The sequence below is a fragment of the Oryctolagus cuniculus genome, chromosome 1 (genome assembly GCF_051225735.1).
Source record: "Oryctolagus cuniculus isolate XC-2025 breed Fujian yellow rabbit chromosome 1, ASM5122573v1, whole genome shotgun sequence".
Classification (NCBI taxonomy): domain Eukaryota; kingdom Metazoa; phylum Chordata; class Mammalia; order Lagomorpha; family Leporidae; genus Oryctolagus; species Oryctolagus cuniculus.
This window is the reverse complement of record NC_142867.1, coordinates 207813329-207829358: the sequence shown is the minus strand read 5'-3', so window position 1 is coordinate 207829358 and position 16030 is coordinate 207813329. Positions and strand designations below refer to the sequence as shown.

At 38.0% G+C, this 16030-nt stretch overlaps 1 protein-coding gene across 7 annotated transcripts in view; it reads right to left on the bottom strand.

Annotated features, from left to right (window-relative positions):
• The window catches only part of LOC149128838 (synaptobrevin homolog YKT6-like), a 145175-nt gene that overhangs the window by 42839 nt on the left and 86306 nt on the right, over positions 1-16030 (bottom strand). For 4 of the 7 annotated variants that reach the window (XM_089318813.1, XM_089318826.1, XM_089318814.1 and 1 more), the window contains one exon: positions 15459-15803. The exons of the other annotated variants lie outside the window; for them this stretch is intronic. The gene's annotated coding sequence lies outside the window, so the exon portion shown is untranslated. Of the gene's footprint in view, positions 1-15458; positions 15804-16030 lie in introns of those variants that run through there. 7 annotated transcript variants of the gene reach the window in all.

Below are 16030 nucleotides of genomic sequence, written 5' to 3'. Positions count from 1 at the left end.
CTAATAAACACGACCAAAAGAGATCCTCACCACGACATGTTGTAATTAAACTCTCCACAGTGAAACATAAAGAAAAGATCCTAAAATGTGCAAGAGAGAAACGTCAGATTACTCTCAGAGGATCTCCAATCAGACTCAAAGCAGACTTCTCATCAGAAACTCTACAAGCTAGGAGGGAATGGCGAGATATAGCCCAGATACTAAGAGAGAACAACTGCCAGCCCAGAATATTATATCCTGCAAAGCTATCATTTGTGAATGAAGGTGAAATAAAGACTTTTCATAGCAAACAGAAATTGAAAGAATTTGTCGCCACTCGTCCAGCCCTGCAACAGATGCTTAAAGATGTGTTACACACAGAAACACAGAAACACAGTCATCAATATGAAAGAAGGTAAAGGAAGGAAACCTCACAGCAAAAGATCACAGGGAATTCAAAGCATGTATTAGAACTTATCTTTGGCAAATGGCAGGGCAAATTACCACTTTTCATTAGTCACATTGAACGTTAATGGCCTGAACTGTCCAGTTAAAAGACACCGATTGGCTGATTGGGTTAAGGAACAAAACTCATCTATTTGCTGCTTACAAGAAACACATGTTTCCAACAAAGATCCATACAGACTGAAAGTGAAAGGCTGGAAAAAGATATACCATGCCAACAGAAATGAAAAAAGAGCGGGTGTAGCCATCTTAATATCGGACAACATAAACTTTACCACAAAAACTGTTAAGAGAGACAAAGAGGGACACTATATCATGATTAAGGGATCAATACAACAAGAAGATATAACAATTATCAATGTATATGCACCTAACTACAGGGCACCGGTTTATCTAAAAGATTTGTTAACGGACTTAAAGGGAGACTTAGACCCCAATACAATAGTATTGGGAGACTTCAATACTCCACTCTCAGAAAAAGACAGATCAACAGGACAGAAGATCAACAAGAATACAGTAGATTTAAACGACACTATAGCCCAAATGGATCTAACAGATATATACAGAACTTTTAATCCTACAGCTAAAGATTTTACATTCTTCTCAGCAGTACAGGGAACCTTCTCTAGGACTGACCACATACTAGACCATAAAGCAAGTCTCATCAAATTCAAAAGAATTAGAATCATACCATGCAGCTTCTCAGACCATAAAGGAATGAAGTTGGAAATTAGCAACTCAGGAATCCCTAGAGCATACACAAACACATGGACATTGAACAGCATGCTCCTGAATGAACAATGGGTCATAGAAGAAATTAAAAGAGAAATCAAAAATTTTCTGGAAGTAAATGAGGATAACAGCACAACATACCAAAACTTATGGGACACAGCAAAAGCAGTGTTAAGAGGAAAGTTTATATCAATAGGTGCCTACATCAAGAAATTGGAAAGGCACCAAATAGATGAGCTTTCAATTCACCTCAAGGATCTAGAAAACCTACAGCAAACCAGACCCAAATCTAGTAGGAGAAGAGAAATAATTAAAATCAGAGAAGAAATCAACAGGATTGAATCCAAAAAAAAATTACAAAAAATCAGCCAAATGAGGAGCTGGTTTTTTGAAAAAATAAACAACATTGACACCCCATTGGCACAACTAACTAAAAAAAGAAGAGAAAAGACCCAAATCAATAAAATCAGAGATGAAAAAGGAAATGTAACAACAGATACCACAGAAATAAAAAGAATCATCAGAAATTACTACAAGGACTTGTATGCCAGCAAACAGGGAAACCTATCAGAAATGGATAGATTCCTGGACACATGCAACCTACCTAAGTTGAACCAGGAAGACATCGAAAACCTAAACAGACCCATAACTGAGACAGAAATTGAAACAGTAATAAAGGCCCTCCCAACAAAGAAAAGCCCAGGACCAGATGGATTCACTGCTGAATTCTACCAGACATTTAAAGAAGAACTGACTCCAATTCTTCTCAAACTATTCAGAACAATCGAAGAAGAGGGAATCCTCCCAAATTCTTTCTATGAAGCCAGCATCACCTTATTTCCTAAGCCAGAAAAAGATGCAGCATTGAAAGAGAATTACAGACCAATATCCCTGATGAACATAGATGCAAAAATCCTCAATAAAATTCTCGCCAATAGAATGTAACAACACATCAGAAAGATCATCCACCCAGACCAAGTGGGAAATTTAACCTGGTATGCAGGGAGGGTTTAATATGTGCAAAACAATCAATGTGATACACCACATTAACAGACTGCAGAAGAAAAACCATATGATTATCTCAATAGACGCCGAGAAAGCATTTGATAAAATACAACACCTGTTCATGATGAAAACTCTAAGCAAACTAGGTTTGGAAGGAACATTCCTCAATACAATCAAAGCAATCTATGAAAAACCCACAGCCAACATCCTATTGAATGGGGAAATGCTGGAAGCATTTCAACTGAGATCTGGTACCAGACAGGGATGCCCACTGTCACCATTGCTATTTAACATAGTTCTGGAAGTTCTAGCCAGAGCTATTAGGCAAGAAAAAGAAATTAAATGGATACAAATTGGGAAGGAAGAACTCAAACTATCCCTCTTTGCAGATGATATGATTCTTTATTTAGGGGACCCAAAGAACTCTACTAAGAGACTATTGGAACTCATAGAAGAGTTTGGCAAAGTAGCAGGGTATAAAATCAATGCACAAAAATCAACAGCCTTTGTATACACAGACAATGCCATGGCTGAGGAAGAACTTCTAAGATCAATCCCATTCACAATAGCTACAAAAACAATCAAATACCTTGGAATAAATTTAACCAAGGATGTTAAAGATCTCTACGATGAGAATTATAAAACCTTAAAGAAAGAAATAGAAGAGGATACCAAGAAATGGAAAAATCTTCCATGCTAATGTATTGGAAGAATCAATATCATCAAAATGTCCATTCTCCCAAAAGCAATTTATAGATTCAATGCAATACCAATCAAGATACCAAAGACCTTCTTCTAAAATCTGGAAAAAATGATGCTGAAATTTATATGGAGGCACAAGAGACCTCGAATAGCTAAAGCAATCTTGTACAACAAAAACAAAGCCAGAGGCATCACAATACCAGATTTCAGGACATACTACAGGGCAGTTGTAATCAAAACAGCATGGTAGTGGTACAGAAACAGATGGATAGACCAATGGAACAGAATTGAAACACCAGAAATCAACCCAAACATCTACAGCCAACTTATATTTGATCAAGGACCTAAAACCAATTCCTGGATCAAGGAGAGTCTATTCAATAAATGGTGCTGGGAAAACTGGATTTCCACGTGCAGAAGCTTGAAGCAAGACCCCTACCTTACACCTTACACAAAAATCCACTCAACATGGATTAAAGACCTTAATCTAAGTCCTGACACCATCAAGTTATTAGAGAACATTGGAGAAACCCTGCAAGATATTGGCACAGGAAAAGAGTTTCTGGAAAAGACCCGGGAGGCACAGGCAGTCAAAGCCAAAATCAACTATTGGGATTGCATCAAATTGAGAAGATTCTGTACTGCAAAAGAAACAGTCAGGAGAGTGAAGAGACAACCGACAGAATGGGAAAAAATATTTGCAAACTATGCAACAGATAAAGGGTTAATAACCAGAATCTACAAAGAGATCAAGAAACTCCACAACATCAAAACAAACAACCCACTTAAGAGATGGGCCAAGGACCTCAATAGACATTTTTCAAAAGAGGAAATCCAAATGGCCAACAGGCACATGAAAAAATGTTCAAGGTCACTAGCAGTCAGGGAAATGCAAATCAAAACCACAATGAGGTTTCACCTCACCCCGGTTAGAATGGCTCACATACAGAAATCTACCAACAACAGATACTGGCGAGGATGTGGGGAAAAAGGGACACTAACCCACTGTTGGTGGGAATGCAAACTGGTCAAGCCACTATGGAAGTCAGTCTGGAGATTCCTCAGAAACCTGAATATAGCACTACCGTACGACCCAGCCATCCCATTCCTTGGAGATTACCCAAAGGAATTTAAATTGGCAAACAAAAAAGCGGTCTGCACCCTAATGTTTATTGCAGCACAATTCACAATAGCCAAGATCTGGAACCAACTGAAATGCCCATCAGTGGTAGACTGGATAAAGAAATTATGGGATATGTACTCTTTAGAATACTATACTGCAGTAAGAAACAATGAAATCCAGTCATTTGCAACAAAATGGAGGAATCTGGAACATATCATGCTGAGTGAACTAAGCCAGTCCCAAAGGGACAAATACCATATGTTCTCCCTGATTGGTGACAACTGACTGAACACCAAAAAGGAAACCTGTTGAAGTGAAATGGACACTATGAGAAATGGTGACTTGATCAGCATAGCCCTGACTGTTAATGAACAACTTAATACATTATCCCTCTTAGTAGTTTTTTTTGTCTGTTCTACTTAATATGACTGGTTTAATTCTGTAATTAATACACAGTTATTCTTAAGTGTTGAAATTTAACTGAAATGTGATCCCTGTTAAACATAAGAGTGGGAATAAGAGAGGGAAGAGATGTACAATTTGGGACATGCTCAAACTGACTTGCCCCAAATGGTAGAGTTAGAAACATACCAGGGGACTCCAATTCAATCCCATCAAGGTGGCATGTACCATTGCCATCTCACTAGTCCAAGTGGTCAATTTCAGTTCACAATTGATCATAATGTAAGGACTAAGAGTCAAAGGGAGCACATAAACAAGTCTAGTACCTGCTAATACTAACAGATAGAATAAATAAAGGGGAGAGTGATCCAACATGGGAAGCGAGATACTCAGCAGACTCATAGAATGGCAGATGTCCTAAACAGCACTCTGTCCTCAGAATCAGCCCTGAAGGCATCCCAATCTGGCTGAAAAGCCCATGAGAGTATTTCAGGCATGGAAAGCCAAGACACTCTGGCAAAAGATCTCTGTGAGTGAGATCCCAGTGGAAAGAACAGGTCTTCAAAGAAGGAGGTACCTTTCTCTGAAGGGAGGAGAGAACCTCCACTTTGACTATGACCTTGTCTGAACAAGATAAGAGTCGGAGAACTCAAGGGGCTTCCATAGCCTTGGAAACTCATGACTGCTGCATAGGGAGATTACTGATGCCATAAACAAGAGTGTCAATTGGTAAAGTCAACAACAGGAGTCACTGTGCACTTACTCCTCATGTAGGATCTCTGTCCTTAATGTGCTGTACATTGAGACTTAATGCTATAATGAGTACTCAAACAGTATATTTCACTTTGTGTTTCTATGGGGGTGCAAACTGTTGAAATCTTTACTTAATGTATACTAAACTGATCTTCTGTAAAAAAAAAAAAAAGAAGAAGAAGAAGAAGAAGAAATTATCAATTCCCAACTTGACTCTCACTGGGATTAAACATGACAATAGGTCTGATCTGATTTCATCATCATTTAAAAAATCATCTATTATTTTTCATTTTATGTTTCTGTGTGGTAGCAAACTGTTGAAATCTTTACTTAATGTATGCTAAACTGATCTTCTGTATATAAAGAGAATCGAAAATGAATCCTCATGTGAATGGAAGGGGAGAGGGAGTGGGAGAGGGGAGGGTTGCGGGTGGGATGGACGTTATGGGGGGAAGCCATTGTAATCCATAAGCCGTACTTTGGAAATTTATATTCATTAAATAAAGTTAAAAAAAAAAGAAAAAAAAGAAAGTAAAAAGAAACTTTGAAAATCATTTAAAAATGTGTGAAATTTCATTTAAAAAAATTTTAATTTTAATTTTGAATTAGTTTTTAACAGAATCAATGTGTTCAATTCTTTTGTGTATACACCTGGCAGTGAGACTGCTGGATCATATGGCATGTTTATTTCTAGTTTTATAAGAAATCATACTGTTTTCCACAGTGGTTGCACTAATTTACATTCCCACCGACACTGTATAAGTGTTCCCCTTTGCCCACATCCTCACCAACATATATTCTCTCTGTGTTTTATATTTTAGCCATTCTGACAGAGGTGAAGTGATACCTATTCGTGGTTTTGATTTGCATTTCCCTGATGACTACTGATGCTGGGCATTTTTTTTTTTCATATATTTTCTGGCTATTTTTATTTCTTTTGTTGAGAACTGTCTATTTGTTGTCTGTTGTCCATTTCTCAACTGGATTGGCTTTGATTGTTAAAATTTTTTTTCTTTAAAGATTCATTATTTATTTGAGAGAGAGAGAGAGAGAGAGAGAAAGGAGTTATCTTTCATCAGCTGATTCACTTCCTAGATGGCTGCAATGGCTGGAGTTGGGCTGGTATGAAACTAGGACCTGGAGCTTTTTCTGAGTCTCCTATGTGTCAGGAGCATAAGGACTTGGGACATCATCTACTGCTTTCCTAGACACATTAGCTGGGAGCTGGATTGGAAGTGGAGCAGCTGGGACTTGAACCGGCAGCTATATTGGATGCCAGCACCGCAGGCTACAGTTTCACCTGCTATGCCACAGTGCTGGCCCCTGTTGTTGAGTTTTTTAAGTTGCTGATATATTTAGGTTATTGATCCTTTGTCAGACAGTTGGTTTGCGAAGATTTTTTTCCCATTCTGTTGGATGTCTTTTCACCTTGTTGATCATTTCCTTTGCTGTACAAAAGCTTCTAAGTTTGATATAGTCCAATTTGTTTAGTTTTGCTTTTGTTGCCTGTGATTCGGGGGTCTTGTTCAAGAAGTCATCCCTTACATCCATGTCTTGGAGTGTTTCCCTTATGTTTTCTTGCAGCAACTTCATAGTCTCTGATCTTAAACTTAGGTCTATAACCTATTTTGAGTTGATTTTTGAATATGGTGAGAGGTATGGATCTAATTTCATTAGATCATTCATTCTCCTGGTCTCCCATGCAGGTGCAGGGCCCAAGGACTTGGGCCATCCTCCACTGCACTCCCTGGCCACAGCAGAGAGCTGGCCTGGAAGAGGGTCAACCGGGACAGAATCCGGTGCCCCGACCGGGACTAGAACTCAGTGTGCCGGTGCCGCAAGGTGGAGGATTAGCCTAGTGAGCCGCAGCGCCGGCCTACATATATACATCCAGTTTTGCCAGCACCATTTGTTGAAGAGACTATCCTTACTCTATTGTGTGGCCTGAGCACTTTTGTCAAAAATTAGTTGGATATATGATATATGTGGATTAATTTCTGGGATCTGTATTTTGTTCCATTGATCTATGTATCCGTTTTAATGCAAGTACTAAGCTATTTTAATTACCATAGCTTTGTAGTATGCTTTGATATCTGGCATTATGCCTCAAGCTTAATTTTCCTTTTAAAGTTCGCATTGGCTATTCTGGGTCTTTTGTGATTCCATATGAATTTTAGGATTTCTTTTCCTAATTCTGTAATGAATGTCATTGACATTCAGATAGTGATTGTATCGAATATGTAGGTTGCCTTATGTAGTATAGACATAGTAAAGATATTGATTCTTCTGATCAAGGAATGAGCAAGGAATATCTTTCTTTTTTTGTGTCCTTGATGATATCTTTCAGCAATGTTTCATAACTTTTATTACAGAGATCTTTCACTTCCTTGGTTAAGTTTATTCCTATATATTTGTTTTCTTTTGTGAATGGGATTTCTTTCTTGATTTCTCTTTCTGTGAGCTCATCATTAGCATACAAAAAGCTAATTTTTGTATTATTATTTTGAAACCTGCCACTTTACTGAATTGGTTTATCAATTATAATAGCATTTTGATGAGTGTTTTTGTTTTTCAAGTATATCATCAAGTCTTTGGCAAACATGGAAAATTTACTTCATCTTTCCCAATTTTGATGCCCTTTATTTTTCTTTCTCCCCTAATTGCTCTTGTAAAACTTCTAGTACAATACTGAATAAAAGTGGCAAAAGTGGATATTGTTGTAGTGTTCCAGATCTGATGGGAAATGATTTAGCTTTTCCCCAGTCAGTATGATATAGGCTTGTGACATATAACCTTTATAATGTTGAGTAATGTTCCTCTATACCTAATCTCTGGAGGGTTTTTTATCATGAAGTGGTGCTGAAACTTATTAAGTGCTCTTTCTGAATCTACTGAGATGACCTTATAGTTTTTGTTCTTCATTCTATTGATGTGATTCATGTTGCTTATTAATTTGTGAATGTTGAACTATCCTGGCACTTTTGAGACAAAAACCCACTCGATTGTGATGTGTGATATATTTTAGGTGGTTTGGGATTTGATTTGCTAATATTTTGTTAAGAATCTTTGCACATATGTTCATTTAAGATATATGTTTGTAGTTTTCTATGTTGTTTGATATAAAAGTAATGTTGGCCTCATTAAGAGTTTGGCACAGTTAAATTCTATTGAACATTTTGGAATAGTTTGAAGAGTACTGGAGTTACTTCCTCTTTGAATGTTTTGTAGTATTCAACAGTAAAGTCATCAGATCCTGGATTTCTCCTATATGGAAGACTTATGATTACTGCTTCAATTTCATTGCTTGTTATGGGTCTGTTTAGGTTGTCTGTATCTTCTTAATTATTGTAGGTTATGTGAATCCAGGAATTTATTCATTGCTTGAGATTTTCCTGTTTATTAGCATATAGTTCTTTGCAGTAGTTTTTTATGATCCTATGTATTTTAATGGTGTTGGTTGCAATGTCTCTTTTTTCATCTCTATATTTATTTGAGTTTTTTCTCTTGCATTCTTTGTTATTCTGACTAGAGGTTTATTATTTTGTTTATATTCTCATAAACAGATTTTTTGTGGTTGATATTTTGTGCTGTGTTTTCTGTTTCTCACCTCCTGCTAATTTGGGGTTTGGTTTGTCCTTATTTTTTTTAGTCTTCAAGATGTGGCATTAGAGCTTTAGTTTGATACATTTCTCTCTCTCTCTCTCTCATTTTTTTAAAAGATTTATTTATTTATTTGAAAGAGTTACACAGAGGTAGGAGAAGCAGAGAGAGAGAGGTCTTCCATCTGATGGTTCACTCCTCAATTGGCCGCGATGGCTGGAGCTGTGCTGATCTGAAGCTAGGAGCCAGGAGCTTCCTTCGGGTCTCCCATGCAGGTGCAGGACCCAAGGAGTTGGGCCATCTTCCACTGCTTTCCCAGGCCATAGCAGAGAGCTGGATTGGAAGTGGAGCATCCGGGTCTCAAACCAGCACCCCTATGGGATGCTGGTGCTTCAGGCCAGAGCAGTAACCCGTTGTGCCACAGCGCCAGCCCCATCTTTCTCTCTCTTTTTAATGTAGTAGTTAATGCTATAAACTTCCTTTTCAATACTGCTTTGGTTGTACCACACGGGTTTTGATATATTGTGTTTTCATATATTTCAAGAAAGTTTATTTCCTTTTTAATTTCTTCGATGACCCATTGATCATTTAGTAGCATGCTGTTTAACTTCCAAATATTCATGAGTGTCCTACTGTTCTTGTTGCTTATTTCTAGTTTTATTCCTTCATGGTCTGAGAAGATACATGGTATGATTATGATTTCAGTCTTTTTAAGTTTGCCAAGTCTTGATATGTGGCCTAATATGTGGTCTATCCCAGAAAATGTCCCATGTGTTGATGAGAATGTGTATTCTGTAGTTGTTTGGTGAAATGTTCTGTAAATGTGTGTTAGGTCCATGTGTTCAATAGTATGTTCCAACTATGAAGTGTCTTTATTGATATTTTTTTGTCTGGATGATATGTCCATTGATGACAGTGGGGTGTTAAAGTACCCAATATTATGGTATTGGAGTCTATTTCTCCACTTAAGTCTAGTAATATTTTCTGTGTATATCTGGGTGGTCTTGTGTTAGATGCATATATATTTATGACTGTTATGTCTTTCTTGCTGAATTGAACCTTTTATCAAGATGTAATGTCCTTTATCTCTTTTTACAGTTTTTGATTTACAGTCTGTTTAATCTGATATGAGGTTGGTAACTTAGTCTAGTCCGAGTTGCTCCCCACACTTTGTATTAAAATACTATGAATTTAAGGAATTAAAATCAATGTTTCTAAAAAAGATTGAGTTTTAAAGTAGCTTCATACTTCATATTTTTACTGGGGATTCATGAAGTTCATTTGAATACATTGTTTCCAAACAACAGATTATTGTGGAAGTATGATTTAAATCAAGTTCTCCAGACTTTAGACAATGCCCCATTTACTGAACTCATATATGTATTATTTGTAATTCCTTAACTTAATACTTATAGAGAAACTTATTTCTTTACATATAAGGCCACATTTACATGTAAGGAAATCAGTCCAAGGAGACCAAGAAAAATGATTTAGTTATATGACTTAAAAGATGCATAGGTCTAGGAAATTTGAGTTTAAATGATTCCTTGCCCTAGTCACAAATAGTCACATTTTATTTGTTCCTATATTTTTAAAGCTGTAATCCCATAAAGGCAACTACAGATTTCAGATTTATCTTGTTCAAGTGTAGAATTATACTGACAATTTTTAGAAGGTATTTATGAGACATTTAAGTTCAGCCATCTAGCTTTTGTACTTTTCTGAAAGGCAGCTAAAAGTAGTTCAATTGGTTTTTGATGCGGTGCGGTTTACCTCCTGCCACTCTACTCAGGTTAGAAAAAATGGCCTTCTACAGCTCTTAGAACTTGAGTTAGACTCTTCTGACACCTGTGTATAGATGTGCCCAGAGGCACATAATCCCAGATGTAAAGCCAGTTATAATATATTATGATAACAGAAAAAGTTGTGTCCACAACTTTACTTTATTAGCAGGGAGCATTTTTTTCGTGCATTTTTCTCTTGTGGTTTTATAGGGACATGATGAGAATAACTTTCTGCATTTTCATTAATTACTTCACATTTCAGAATATCAAAAATCAAGAAGTTCAAGTTTTCTGACCTAAAGCAACAGCACAGCAGAACAGCTAAGCTAACTGCTTTCTGTAAGGGATCAAAACCTTTGCGATATCTTTGATGTCAGCTTATTCAGTGAGCTACATATAATATTGCTCATAGCACTTTTTATATCTCAGATTGTATACAGAGGTCCACAGTTCATATTGCAAAAATAATTTGCTAAATACCTTTGATCATTATAACACATTTCCATTTTTGGAGAATTCCTGTACTTCTATCATTTCTTCCAGTTTAGATAAAGATCTTACTACTCAACTTCATAAATGATTCTTGATTTCTCAAGTTACTTTCTTAAGTCTTTGGGAAACTTTCAATGTCCTTACTTCAAAAATCTTTAGGGATTTCAGTTTCCTAAATAAGAACAAAATCCTGCATTTTCTCACTGCAGGGTATTATTATTTAAATTCTATGTTATCCCTGAAAATTTGATCTGCAAATTTACACATGAAGCTGTAATTATGCCTAATCTTAATAAATTTATCTTGTGTCATTTATTTATTTGAATTCTAAATCACCATACAGATTAGTTGAAATCTGAATACTAGAGTAAGCACTATGGGAAGCAATAAGTAAATAAAAATAGTAAAATATAGGGAGATTTATTTTGTGTTTATTGGATGGGGGCCAGCACTGTGGCTCACTTTGTTAATCCTCTGCCTGAGGTACCCGCATCCCATATGGGTGCTGGGTTCTAGTCCTGGCTGCTCCTCTTCCAGGCCAGCTCTCTGTTGTGGCCCAGGAGTGCAGTGGAGGATGGCCCAAGTGCTTGGGCCCTGCACCCACATTGGAGACCAGGAAGAAGCATCTGGCACCTGGCTTCGGAATGGCGCAGTGCTGGCTGTGGTGGCCATTTGGGGCCATTTGGGGAGTGAACCAACGGAAGGAAGATCTGGTTTTTTTTTTTTTTTTTTTGACAGGCGGAGTTAGACAGTGAGAGAGAGAGAGATAAAGAAAGGTCTTCCTTCCGTTGGTTCACCCCCCTAATGGCCGCTACGGCCAGCGCACTGTGCCGATCCCAAGCCAGCAGCCAGGTACTTCCTCCTGGTCTCCCATGCAGGTGCAGGGCCCAAGGACTTGGGCCATCCTCCACTGCACTCCCGGGCCGCAGCAGAGAGCTGGACTGGAAGAGGAGCAGCCGGGACAGAATCTGGCGCCCCAACTGGGACTAGAATCCAGTGTGCCGGCGCTGCAGGCGGATTAGCCTGGTGAGGCGCAGCGCCGGCCGGAAGGAAGATCTTTGTCTCTGTCACTCTCTCTCACTGTCTATAACTCTACCTGTCAAATAATAATAACAAAAAAATAACTTCAATAGAACTTAAGTTTTAAAAAGGAAAATTTTAGAAATTGTCAATGTTAATTCATCTCCTCATTAATATCAGAGATATAGGCTATTATGAGATTGTTCATATATTATTTTTTTTTTTTTTTTTTTTTTTTTTTTTTTGACAGGCAGAGTGGACAGTGAGAGAGAGAGACAGAGAGAGAAAGGTCTTCCTTTGCCGCTGGTTCACCCTCCAATGGCCGCCGCTGCAGCCGGCGCACCGCGCTGATCCTGGCAGGAGCCAGGAGCCAGGTGCTTTTCCTGGTCTCCCATGGGGTGCAGGGCCCAAGCACCTGGGCCATCCTCCACTGCACTCCCTGGCCATAGCAGAGAGCTGGCCTGGAAGAGGGGCAACCGGGACAGAATCCGGCGCCCCAACCGGGACTAGAACCCGGTGTGCCGGCGCCGCAAGGTGGAGGATTAGCCTATTGAGCCACGGCGCCGGCTCCATATATTATTTTTTATAAATATTGTTTGTTATAAAATATTTCCTGTCTTTTAAATTTAATTATTTGCTCATAGTGATAAACTTTGAAATTTAATTCTTTTCATTGATGATACTAAAATAGATGGTACGGCATATGGCATGACCAATGAATTGAGATTTCACAAACCATTTTCAATTTACATGGCATATATAAAATTCCTGTCATAGAAGTTGAGTGTGAAATCAACAAGCAAAAATAACAATGCCATGTTGTTTTCAAATGGTCATTTTTAGAACACTGAACAAGTATTTACACATACGTGATCTGACTCCTAAGTCAGTCCTTTAATATAAAGTTAATTGTCATCAGAAAATGAATTTCTAAATGCAGGTTTAGATTACCTTCTAAAAATGAAATTGGGGAGAATGTTAATGTAACAGGCAAGATCATCGTGCTGCAGAAATGACAATATCCATAAGGTGTCTCTAGCTAAATTATCAAAGTCTTTAGAAAATACTAAAATTTAATGAAGGGTGTGCTGCCTCCAAACATGACAGAAATGTGTATTGTCATCCAACTAAGCAGCATTTACTGATATTGGCATAATGATCTGTGGGTAAATTTATAAATCATGGTCTGAAGAGCAGAAACTCACAGAATATTTGTGTTATTTTGCCTGTAATAGGTTTCCCTAATTGTCCAGGTCAAATATTTATTTATATATCTCTCCTTGAAGAAGGTTACCTGCAGCAGGTTGACATTATTTGATGCCATGGGCAATTAAAATAATCTAACATCTCTTTCTGTGTTCCCATGCTAACAAAATGATGTCCAATTTGGATAACACATCTGCTTAAGCTGTATGCTTCCAATAGGAAAGAGAAAGAATCTTTCAGGCATGTATATTATTTAAATCTTCTTAGGAATGATAGAATTATGAGCGGTTTTTTTTTTTTTTTGTAATATGACATTTAAAAATCTGTCATAGACAGTGAGAGTGAGCGACAGAGAGAAAGGTCTTCCTTCCATTGGTTCACCCCCCAAATGGCCACAATGGCAGGAGCTATGCCAATCCGAAGCCAGGAGCCAGGTTTTTTTTATTTGACAGATAGACAGTGAGAGAGAGAGACAGAGAGAAGGGTCTTCCCTCCGTTGGTTCACCCCCAAAATGGCCACGATGGCTGCAGCTACGCAGATCCAAAGCCAGGAGCCAGGCACTTCCTCCTGGTCTCCCATGTGGGTGCAGGGGCCCAAGCACTTGCACCATCTTCCACTGCCTTCCCGGGCAACAGCAGAGAGCTGGACTGGAAGAGGAGCAGCCGGCACTAGAACCCAGCGTCCATATGAGATGCTGGCACCACAGGAGAGGATTAACCAAGTGAGCCAGGGCACCAGCCCCTTAGTTTTAATTTCATAGCACTTCTGCTCATGTACTTTACACTGGTATCATTGAAAGACATATTGTTGACTTTAACAGACTTGTATCTCTATTCCTTCATGTGATTACTTTTGGCTATACTACTGAAATGCCCTTGTGCCCATAATTCCAAATAATCTTTCTACAGCCAGCTATTTTAAGTTCAGGTATTTCAGATAAAAAGTACCCCTTCAATAACAGAGAGTTGTGAGACAGACATAATGATTTTATTACTTTGAGGTCCTATGGGTATACCCTGGGGACCCTAGGTCAATGCCTTCATTGGGGTCTAGGGTATTGCAGAAGTATCCTATGAAGAATTTTAATTGGTTGGTTTAAAGCAAGCGGGTTCACGATTCAAAGAGGCCATGCTGTCTGAAAAGTTAAGACTGAGACATAGCTGCACAGTCCATGCAGGGTGAAAGGGTTAGCTGGGTCAGTCAAGTAAATTGTGTCTAACTGATCCCTAGGGAGGAAGTTGTATAGGGCAGGTATCTGGAGCAACCACATTGAGGAAGGGGGAGAACTATAGAGCTAGAAACTGATAAGGGTAATTGAGCTCTGAAGAATCCTGTTTCTGGTAGGAGAAAGTTAAACATTTAAAATTGGCACCAAGATAACATAAAATTATAAGAATTCACTACACCACCCCATATATATGACTTTACAAGGCTTCCCAGAGGCAACTAATCACCCCATTAACTTTCACTGTTTGTTTATGGCAGTTACCTTTGCCTACTGTCACAATTTCATACTGAACTCTATATCCCAGTGTCCTAAAAGAGCTCTTAGTATAGCTACTTAACTTACTTATCAATTTTAATGAACAAATTTAAGATAACCACTTGCTAGGTTCAACTGAATAAAATGTTCAGCAATCATAACATAATGTTACAGTTTACTTTGTTCTAGAAATCCAAGATCATATTGTACTCTATATGTGCTATATGGTAAATTAAACTGCAGGAGTATATTTCATGGCAGAAAGAATTTAATAATAAATTACATGCATGGGTTAGAATTTTATTCAGAGCTACATAAAATCTGATTTTTCAGCAAAAGCTAAAATTGTAATGGTTTCACTTTGGAGCATTTTACCATTCTTTCCAGGGATGAAAGGGTACCATACTCTCTAGGAAAAGTAAATAGAATGGTTGATTGTGCTTTTCTCTCTTAAAACATTCTCTTTCTCCTCTCTCTCTCTCTCTTTATATATATATATATATAGATAGATAGATAGATAGATAGATATAGATAGATAGATAGATAGATAGATATACACACACATATATATATACACACCTATATATAAATATAAATGTAATTTGTTAGAATTTTCAAGTCCATTTGGGAGGGTAGAATGACATGGCATGAAAATAGAATGAAAAAAGTGCTATATAAACACATTATTTACTCATTTTAAAAACATGTTTATTTATTTGAAAGGCAGAGTAACAGAGAGAGAGGTGGTAGACAGAGAGTGAGACTAAGAATGAGAGAGGGAGAGATCTTCCATCTGCAGGTTCGGTCTGACATGACTTCAATGGCCTGAGCTAGGCAAGGCTGAAGCCAGGAGTTTCTTCTTGTCTCCTATGTGGTTGGCAGAGTCTCAAGTTCTTAGGTCATCTTCCATTGCTTTCCCAGGCCATTAGCAGGGAGCTGGATTTTAAGTGGAACAGCCGGGATATGAACTGGCACACATATGAGATGCTGGCATCACAGACAGTGGCTTACTTTGCTATGCCACAGAGCTGGGCCCTGCACAAAATATTATCTGTGCTGTAAAGAAAGTATGGTCCAAGTTTAGTGTGAGGGATCTTAGACAAGCTTAATAAATGTGTACTATTTTCCTATCCCATTTCAGACTCTGTTCTAGGCTTTGTTCTCTTGAGATTAACTAGCCTTATGGATCAATAGTAATTTAAGGATATGGTGATGAGTGCATGAAGGAGGTTCTTGGGACAGCTGAACAACATTTCTGAAGTTAGAATTTTAGATAAAACTAT